Below are 10450 nucleotides of genomic sequence, written 5' to 3'. Positions count from 1 at the left end.
CTTTTGTAATCACCACTTTGACTTTGTTCCCTTGCTGGTCAGAGATTTGGGCGGTCCATCTTCTTTGATCGTGGACAAGAGCTCATAACTTTTTGGAAATCCACTCCACATGGCTCTTGTTCGTAAAACTCTCTGAGCCCCAGTCTTCTGTTTTCTTCTTTTGTCTCGGGCTTTGCGGTGACATCATAAACTTCTTTTGGTAGAAGTTGCAGTTCTACCTGATGTCCTTCTTCACTCTTGAATCTATTTGTGAACTATGTGGTGTTATGCTCTTCAAGCTGTTCTTGACAAGTAGGTCGCTTTGGTAGTCTTGAATGAACTGGGGTCCAGTTGGTATGGTGGTAGCTCTTGTAGCTTCTCCTTTTGCGAGAGCTTTTTCTTGGCTTTCTCTGCAGCTTGCATGGCTCTTGTTAAGTGAATAGGTGTCAAAGTTAGCAAATTTGCTAGATTTTTCTCTGAAATGTCCTTCAGTCTGAAATGCTAACAAATTAAGTCCAATTTACTTCAAATCAATTTTTAAACATGCATAGATGCATAAAAACATGTAAAGATCAAAATTATGAAGTCCAAACAAAAAATTGCAACAAAGTAAATAATCGCGATTACTTACACAGCTGAGTAATTTTTTTCAACTTTTTGCAAACTTGAAATTATAGGCTTGAAGTATATACCAAATATATACTCTAAGTGAATATGGGTTCATTTGAGTGCACAAGGTGAAAATGGTGTCAGCTTTAGACTTAAGTCTTTGAAACAATAGATGTAAAGAGATTTTGAGCTCCAAATTTGTTCAAACTTGGCTGGTGGGCTTAGGACATCATGTACTTTGGATCTATGATGGCAAAGTTGCAAATTTCCCCCATCTTGGCAAAAAAGTAAATAATCACGATTATTAACTTTTTCATCAAAATGAACATTTTTTGGTGCAACTTGGTTCTAGGCATGGTATAGACCCTGTCCTGTGTATGTGATATGAGGTGATTTGGATCAAAAATGTGGCTCATAACTCAGAATTTGGCTTCCAAGGACTTCTTTGTAATTTTTGTCAATTTTCCAAGTTACATTTGATCATTTTGGCTCGTACTTGAAATTTGGCATGTAATAGGTGTCAAGTGATAGGTGAGGTGATGATATAATTTTCAAACCAAAATATTACAAAAGTAAATAATCACGATATTTATAGCAGTCAACTTTTTCTTGCAAAACTTGAAAAATTTGACCTAAACACATCCTATACACCTAAAACAAGTCCTAAATTGAATTTGTTAAAATTTGGCCTTGTCGGTATCACTTTGTGCTTTGTCGACTCTGAAATCACCGATTTTTGTGACTACATGGCTTGCAGAGTTTGTTAGTCACTTTTGAGACTGTGGACTTGTCTGCGACATAGTCGTGAAGCAACTCATCCAATTTTGGCCCATTTGGAGTCAGTTTGACCTCATATGTCGAATTTGATGCTTTGTAGTCTTTGAGCCGTTTTCTGCTTTTCGAGGGTTTGGCTTGATCGATTTTATGAAACCAATCATATACATTGTGTATAGACCTCGTGTGTAAGCGTGAGTCAAAATCCAATTCTGTCATCTGCCAAAAACCTAGTTGTTCTACTTGGGATGTCCTCGACCCTTGCCGAATGGTCAACTGTTGCTATAGAAGTGTTCTATTATGTTAAGGCATGCCAGTTCAAGTCTCATCCGATTTGGTTGAGTTGACAGGCCGCTATGGTCGATTTTTGGTCGTAGGTCTTCGTGCACTGCTCGGATTCTAGGGTTTTTTCCAGGGGTTTAGATTAGCTACCGACCGTACAAAATGGATCATTGATAAATATAACTTACCCCTCATGTCTCGTGTGAGACGGGGCTGAAACGGGTGACTGTGGACTCCGGAAAACACGCGCGAAGAGGGTCGAAAGGCTCTCTCTTCAAAGGCAACAAGTGGAAATGAGGTGATTTTAGCTTACCTTGGGTATCTATACCCGGATTTCCCGAACCATTTTGCTCTGATTCTTTTCTCACTGTCACCTGCACATACCTGCTATCGATTCCAAGGCAAGGAGAAAAAATAAATATATGAAAATGAGTCCATAAAGTGGGGGCTCCTTCCCACCACCACACACAGAACTCAATCCTTTCCCCTCCCCGTCTTCTGTGCTACTCACTCACACAAGCGGAAAAAAAAAAAAAAGAGAAAAAAGGAATCCGTAAAATTTTCCATTTTTGGGTTCTCGTAGGGAGGACTCCCGCCCACCTTTGACTTTCAATGAAGGAAAGAGAAAACTTTGGCTTGGCACTAAGCTGTGTATAATCTCAAGAGTGAGAGTGGAGAGTAAAGATGGAATTTCACACTTAGGGTTGGTTTGAATTCTAAAAATTTGACATTTTTAGGCTTTGACTTGGATAATTGCAAGTGATGAAAATGGAGAACTTTTCTTTAAACTTGATATCTCCTCCCTCTATTTTTATTTTTAATGGTAATAGGAGGGCATATGCATTCAAATTTTGCGCATTCTATCATGGTAGTTGAACGTTTCGTCGTAATGCAAAGTTTTGTGATAGCTCAAGATGTTTTAGGTGCATGATTTGAATGAAAAAATCACGGCATAGCACTAGCCATTGAGCTTGTTCAAAGGGCCATAAGATATCATTTTGAATTTTTATGATTGAACTCGATATTTTTTGGTGCTTGATGTGCATGTACAAATGCTTTGGCACTAACAATTGAAACTCATTGTGAAGAGTGATTAGCAAAGAGGGATTCCATTGCAGATACGGGATGTTGGCATTACAAAATATTGCAAAATGTGGCTATTTAAAGCCATTCCAATCGTTTGGATTAAAAGTTGTATATATGCTAGCTCATAGCTTGGTCAAAAGTTAAATTTTTTCATTTTGAGCTAGTGTTTACCCAACTCTTTTGAGAGCTTTCAAGAGAAATTTGGATATTGAGAGCCACTCACTTTCATTCCTTTAAAGTTGAAGTCATGTCTAGCTCATAGATTGCTCTTAAATTGAAAATTCATATGAGCTAGTTGTTAGCCAACTTTTTGAAAAGCTTTAAATTATAAAATTGGCTATCGAGAGCCACTTCATTTCATTCAAAAGTTGCATTATTTTTAGCTCTTGGATTGTTTTTAAATCCATATTTCATTGAGCTAGAAACTAATCAACTTTGAATTATGCATGAGAGATTGTAAAAATTGTCAAACTTGCTTTGTAGAAGCTCATTTTATTTCTCATGGTTGTTATGTATGCATAAATTTTCTACAAAGAGCATCATGTGCATAACCAAAGGCTTTTTTTCCTTGGGTTTTTGCCCTTTGGCAAATTCGGGTATGCAAGATCCTAGCTTTAGGTTTTCATTAATGTTTTCTTTGTGTGCTTTTTGGATTTCAATGAAAGGCCTTTGGAGCTTGTGTTTTCGCTTAGCTCCAAAAAGCTTCTTTTGCAAATAAAAAGATCAAGAGACTTCTCTACAAAGGGGATGCTTGCTCAAGGATGCTCAAAAGAGCATGAATAAATGTAATCCTTCCATGATTTTGCTATCTTGTTCATCTCTTCATTCTCTATGCTTGGCTGAAGTGAAATTTTGCTTCTAAGCTATGGTTTTTTCATGTTCGAAAGCTAAGCATCCTAAAGTTTCAACACTTTGCTTTGTGAATATTAACTCATCAAAAATTAGGTTTTATGTGTGCTAATCATAGGTAATTGGCCTTGACCTTAGGTTAAGGTAGGTTCATTTCTTATTAGTCCTAGACTCTTAGTGATAGTCTTAATACTCTATTCATTTTTAACATGACATAGGGATATGATTAGGCTTTAGTCCTTTAGTCCAATTGCCGTAAGCATCTCATAATGGAAGCAATAAAAAAGTGCTAAAAAATGAAACAATGAAGCAAAAAAGTGTCAAGAAAAAGTAGCAAAAATGTTACTAGACACATGAAAAGAAAATCTTTATGTTATGTTGTGTCCTTGTGAGGCCTAGCTCCTTATTGGCACTTGGTAGGCGAGGGGAATCACCTTGGCTTGCTTGGTCAAGGCCCTAACTCGATGCCCTAGGCTGATAGGGGTTAGCCGTCGCCTTGGTAGGCTAGTAGGCTTTTGGAACACCTTCTTGAGGGTTCAAGGAGCCGAGAGTCGTACCTAGACTTGCCTTAGGGTGGTAGCCTTGTGAGATGTGTTTTACTTTTTTCAATGAATGACAAAAACAAAACTTCCATGAGCTTCAAAAAGCTGTGACAATGCACTAATAGATTATGAGCTTTTTTTATAGCCCATAGACATGATAGACTTGAATGATTTATAATATTGGTCACGTAGTTTTTAGGTTAATAGGTTTATGAACTTGCATTAGTCTAAGGTCTTAATTGATTGCTTGTGTTTCATGCATAAAACTAAAATTTCAAGTGGTTTAATCTTCACAATAGTTTGAGTGTTTTTTTTGCTTTATATTGTGTAGTTTTTGACTATGATTCACCCATCTTTTAGAAGCAAAAAAATTCACTTTACATGATTGTTCATTGTACTATATGTTTTGTATCCTTGTTGGCCTTTGATGCTCATTCACCCATCTTTTAGAAGCAAAAAAATTCACTTTACATAATTGTTCATTGTACTATATGTTTTGTATCCTTGTTGGCCTTTGATGCTCTTATGTTTTGCAGCTCAACATTTCTTCCATGGACTTGCTTTCTACCATGTCACCATGTCTTGCTTCACCGGCACACGAGGACATGCGCCAAATTAGGAAGGGGGGAATGTTAGCAACGGCTAACACAGGCTACACCGAATATACATCAAGCGGGAGATATGCTATGATTGTGCATAATATTTCCCACTCACTTTGTATAAGTCTTGGGCTCACTTGGAGTTCCAAAGTTGTATATGGTAGTTAGAGGGCTCAAGCTTAAACCCATAGTACAAGGGATTGTTGTGAAAGCCTTTAAAAGGAAGCCTTTATGCAAGGAGGCTTCATTCTTGAGTATCCACTCTTGAGGATCCACTTTTGAGAGCTCCCTCTCTCTTGAGTGTTCACTCTGTGGCCTAGCCTTGAGCTTAATGTTTATGCTTAAGAGGCTAGTGTTAATCATTGTAATTAGAGTAAGCTCTTCTTGATTAATCTAATTCATATTTTCTCATTAGTCTACTTCTTCTCTACGTTTCATTATGTCATGGAGTAGTATTACACTTTTATTATGTTAGATTTGAGAGAAGTATGTACTTCTTGCTATTAACCACTCCTATTCTTTTATAAGCATTCGATTTGTGATATTTAGCATCACTAATTAGGTTGATTAAGTTGGGTCTTAATCTTGTAATTAGTATGTGTGCCCTATTGTTTGCTTGTGTGTAGATAGGTTTTATGAAACTGTAGCACCATTCACCACGTGTGTGTAGCTATTGATGAAGTGCCATGATTGACATGTGGTAATTAGTGTGTGCTTATGATTAGTGTGCTTGGGATTTCTAGTTTATGGTAAGTTAGACTTCGGTGGACTTGATGTGTGTAGGAGTTGATTGATAAATGATTAGAGTAGGTTTAGAGTTAGTCTTGCCATGGCTAATCTCTACTTGCATTGGAGAGGTGATCTCTTGAATCTTCTATTTCTATTCATCCAATGCTCGTGCTTCCATGCCCTAGCCGGGTTGCCGATCCACGGATTTGATAATTTTGTGTGGGTTGCGATTAGGTCGTGCTAGAACGCCTCCCAACAGGGTAATACTATTGAGAGGGGGTCCCATTTTGTAACGGGGATGTGGAAGAACATATACCCTCCTCTAGCAAAAGCCACCTGCTCTTTTGTACTCATACCTTGTGAGAGCCATCAAAATTCCCATGGAAGAAGTGGAGAGTTGCAATAGTCTATATAGAATGTCATTAGAAGTTTATGAGGCAATATATGACAGCACGTCGATAGATCTTGAGCTACACAATAGAGTGGCTATTGAAGGAGGACGAGTGCTGGAAAATATAGACAATGTATTCAAATATGTTCATAAGACTGCATTAGATTTGGTTGTTACCTCTTCCCTTCTCAAACCATCTCACTGTTTCTCAAACATATACATTGTTTCTTCTCCATTTGATTTCAAGCAGCTCAAAGTCGTGTCCTCTCTAGCAATTAGGTTTCTACCATGTCCAGAATGCTTTCTATTGGTTTCTACCATTGCATTGGTAGGAAAAATGTTATATATGGTTCCTAAACTAGTTTCTACCAGTTCAATGGTTTGTACCATTTCCTTCATAGCTTTATACCACTCGGCTATTGTGGTTTCTAGCAGGTCTACTTATGCTTTCTACTTATCCCAAGCTTATGGTTTCTCATCCCAAGGCACATTTTTAGCAGGTCCAAGGTGGCATGACCAATGTCAAAATGATTTTTACCACTCCATGGGCGATTTCTACCAATAAAAAGGTGATTTCTATGCAAAAACACCTACAAAAAGAAGAAAGTAGCAAAACTGCTAGTAAGATACACACAAGTTTTCCCTCAAAAACTTCATAAACATGATGTAAAATTTTGTATATTAGAAGGGTGATTCCCATCATTATATCAATTAATTAGTTGAGTTTACAACTGGTCTTTTGCTGGGGCTCAAAAGTTGAGTTTACAAAAGGTTTGCTATTTCTACTAGCGGTCAGATTGTTTGCTTTGCCATAGGCGTTTGTATTTGACCTTTGGTTTCTCTGCTTTCTCCTCCCACCCGAGACGCTCTAATATTCCCTCTCCACTCTTTCCCTCTCTAGCCGTTCCTTCTCGTGCCTCTGAGATTCTAGATCGGCCTATATTTTTCGCCATCGGTTTGCTTCTCTCCATTGGGCTTCCTCCAGTCAGATGCCAACTAGCTTATGACTACATCAAAAAATGCATCCTTGCTAATATCAAACATGTAGTCAGCTGTATACGCTTTACGATCCTCCGACTGTAACCACAAAAATAGCCAATCAGCCAAAGTGTCTGCCAAGAAGTCTTGTTGCTGCTTTTCAGTTTGGTGCCCCAACTTGGGAGCAAGAAGCCAAGTTCCTTCATCGTTCTGGCACACTTTGTATCTGCTATCATCAATGATAAGAGTGTTTTCAGGCCTGAATTGTGCCTTTTTTCTCCAAAAATACCTTCAAGTCTTTGAAGATACATGCTTATTGTGCATCAGCCAAGATGCCCTGGTGCAATCTTGCTATGACATAACACTTGATACAAAAGGCCACTGCAATTTGAAGACACTGTAAGAATTCCTTCCATTTTAGTTGTCATGCAACTACTCTATATAAACACATTGAAAAATATGATGCACCAATCCAAGAACATGTGGCTGTCTAATTTGTGACAATACACTTCTCGGGAGCGCTGAGTGCATGTGTGCTTTACCATTTCTGAAAGGAGGCTCTTCACCAAAGCGTGTCTCTACAATGGTAGCCAATAGGCCATTCAAATCAAGTATGAGGGTGTTCTTATTGTATCTCTTTAGCTTTGGAACCATATTGGGTTCGGTAGAGGATAACACTCAACAAAAATGACATCCTGAGAGGGATGTACGTAATTGGAGTACTCTTCAATTTTCCCTCTTGCACAAAATCAAGTGCTCCATGCACTTCTTGGACTCAGTTCTCTCTCTTTTGAGCTTCTTGGCCTTTCTGATTCGCCACGTTCCGGCTTGTTTCCATGCAATGGTATAATTCAAATCATGCAAGGGAAACAATGCAAGTTTCTCCTCCTTTGCAATGGCATGTTTATTGGAATCATTTCTTGTATTGGTGTTTACACCTTCAACAAGATATGGAAAACATGAATAAGCACAAGATGTACCTATTATGAACAATTGAAATGCCTAGCTATTCAGAATAAATTTGAAACACCAATTTAACAACATTTAAGTCAAACAAAGGAAATAGACAAAAAGTAGTTGTTCTATTCAGTTCCAAAAGGTAGTATGTGCTAATGCACACTGGAATTACAAGGCGTTTTAGTTGGACACTGGCATACAAAATTGCACATTGATATTACAACACGTAGTTCATGCTTACATGCTGATGTACAATGTGCTTACAGGGCCTTGAGTTACACATCTACACACATTTCTTTGTATTGAGATTTCTACAAGCATTTCATGCTCGTGAGGAAAGCTTTTTGCGAGCACGTGGCTCTTGTGATTTGGATTTGCCTTTTTTTGTGGTGCGATGATGACTTCTCAACCATCTCCACATTTTGGCCTCTCCCTTTCTTTGAGATCTCCTTTAGTGATTGTTTTTTAGTGTCAACACAATTTGTAAAGTTGTAGCATTTAGGAAGGGTGAAGTACTAGTAGTACCACTATGATGCACTCAATTAGTGCGCTTCTTCTTGGAAGACAAGAAGCTCTGGAGAGTTACATCAATGGGAGATTCTTGGACCTTCGCACATGTTGTTTGCTGTATCAACTTCTTCGTCATGTCGACAACAATATCTACATCTTTCTCACCAACCTCCAATGATGCTTTTCAACCATCTCCACATCTGGCCTCTTCCTTTCATTGGGATCTTCTTCTTCAATGATTGTTTTTGCATCTTCCTCTTCCAAGCACTATCTCTTGTTTTCTGGCTCTACATGGACAAAAAGATAGTAGTAAGTAGATAATACAAATTGCAAAGCTCTAGGGTTTAGGAAGCCTGGAGTACTGATAGTACTATTAGTGCACTTCTTCTTGGAAGACAAGAAGCTCTGGAGAGTCAAATCATCGGGAGACTCTTGGTCCTTCTCACATGAGGTTTTCTATATTGACTTCTCAATGCCATTGATGACAACATCCAAATCTTTTTCACCAACCTCCATGTTGCTCTTACGAAAGCCATCACTAGTTGTTTGGTAGGCTTGATGTTTCACTCGCACTCAAACCTTGCACTCAGGGACTACTTGTGGTGCCAATGGGGCTCACACCGTGCACTCGCATACTCTTAAAAATGTTGTGTGCCGACAATCTTCAGTGATGACCCAACTTGTGAGCCTTCAAGAGTACCTACACAAGATACATATAAGACTTGCAACACTCTATTGGTGGTTTCCAACGTTGTATAGGTGGTTTCGAGCACTATATTAGTGGTTTTCACCACTATATTGAGGGTTTTCACCATTGTATTGGTGGTTTCAACCACTATACTGGTGAATTCCACCACCACAGATTGAAGTACCTACCGAGAAATCCTAAAAATTGAGCTAGGTTTCCACCCAATTCAACCATTGTATAAGTGGTTTCAACGCTATTTTGGTGGTTTCAACCAATGTATTGGTGAAATCCACCACCACGAATTGAAGTATCCACCGAGAAATCTTAAAATATAGATACTTTTGACCAGTTACCATAGGTTCCATCACTGTATTTATGGTTTCCACCATTGTATTGGTGGTTTCAAACTCTGTATTGGTGGTGTCCACCACCCAGGATTGAGGTACCCAATTAGAAATCTTATAACCCAACTACTTTTTACTAGTTTCCATAGGTTTCTACCAAGTCAAAGGTTTTTACCATTTCCTTTACTGGTTTAAAGTGCATCCAATTATGGTTTCTAGCAGGTCTCTTTAGGCTTTCTACCCATCCCAGGCGTATGGTTATCCTACTTTCTTATTGGCCAGTTTCCTTGAGGTTTTTACCAATGTTAAGGTAATATCTACCTGGTTTCTACCACTTTCCATTTGCTTTTGAAACCAGCCCGTGGGGTGGTAGACTTTGGCTTTCACCCAAAATTCTTTACTTTACTTTAGACACACACACACAGAGCACTTTGCAAAGGGAACCTGGGATAGTAATTAACACTTATGCACACACACGGTTTGGAAGCTAGAATGCTTCAAGCAGACGCCGACAACCTGTAGGCCCCAAAGTTGGCGCCCCTTTCGGTATTTCTTTATACTTTGAGAGGGTAAATTACAAAGTAGAGTCCTCGGAATTATTTACCTATATCCAACTAGATACCACCTGTTTTGTTCAAATTTTGGCAGCATAACAGCCCCAAAACTTGCGTGAAACCAATTCCCTGTTGGAACTCACTTCCACTGGCATAAACCCTCTGATTCCTGCCTAAAAATAGTAAATTCAGCATGCTGCATTTACTGGTTTTTGCCCTGTTTTCAGCCCTAAACAGTCCCCGAACTGTCCTCTATCAGTGGGACACTGTTCCCAATGGTTCTGGCGTTCGTATGGCTGAAAAACAGTCAAAATACAACACATATGTAGTGCTAAAAACGCACATGTACGGTGAGGTTATGACCCTCACCGGTGCTTGCTTTGCACTAGCAGTTAGCTACCCTTGTTCCTGCTCAGGAGGCTCTTGCCTCAGCACAAAAGCATGAAACCACACAGTTGTACATCAGTAAAATGAAGAGCCCTCTTGTGGGGCATCACATAATTGCACGTAGAGGAGAGAGAGAGAGCAGTGTGTAGTGTGTAGGGCATCACTCCTAGCACCACACTGTACATTGAGTGG

General features: G+C 38.9%; 1 pseudogene; it reads right to left on the bottom strand.

The window, feature by feature from the left end:
* Positions 1-8213: 8213 nt before the first annotated feature.
* LOC147433571 (uncharacterized) lies at positions 8214-8919 on the bottom strand (annotated as a pseudogene).
* Positions 8920-10450: the final 1531 nt, after the last annotated feature.

This window comes from Adiantum capillus-veneris, chromosome 19 (assembly GCF_014529385.1).
Source record: "Adiantum capillus-veneris isolate H3 chromosome 19, ASM1452938v2, whole genome shotgun sequence".
NCBI classification, from domain to species: Eukaryota; Viridiplantae; Streptophyta; class Polypodiopsida; order Polypodiales; family Pteridaceae; genus Adiantum; species Adiantum capillus-veneris.
This window is presented reverse-complemented; position numbering and strand designations above follow the sequence as displayed.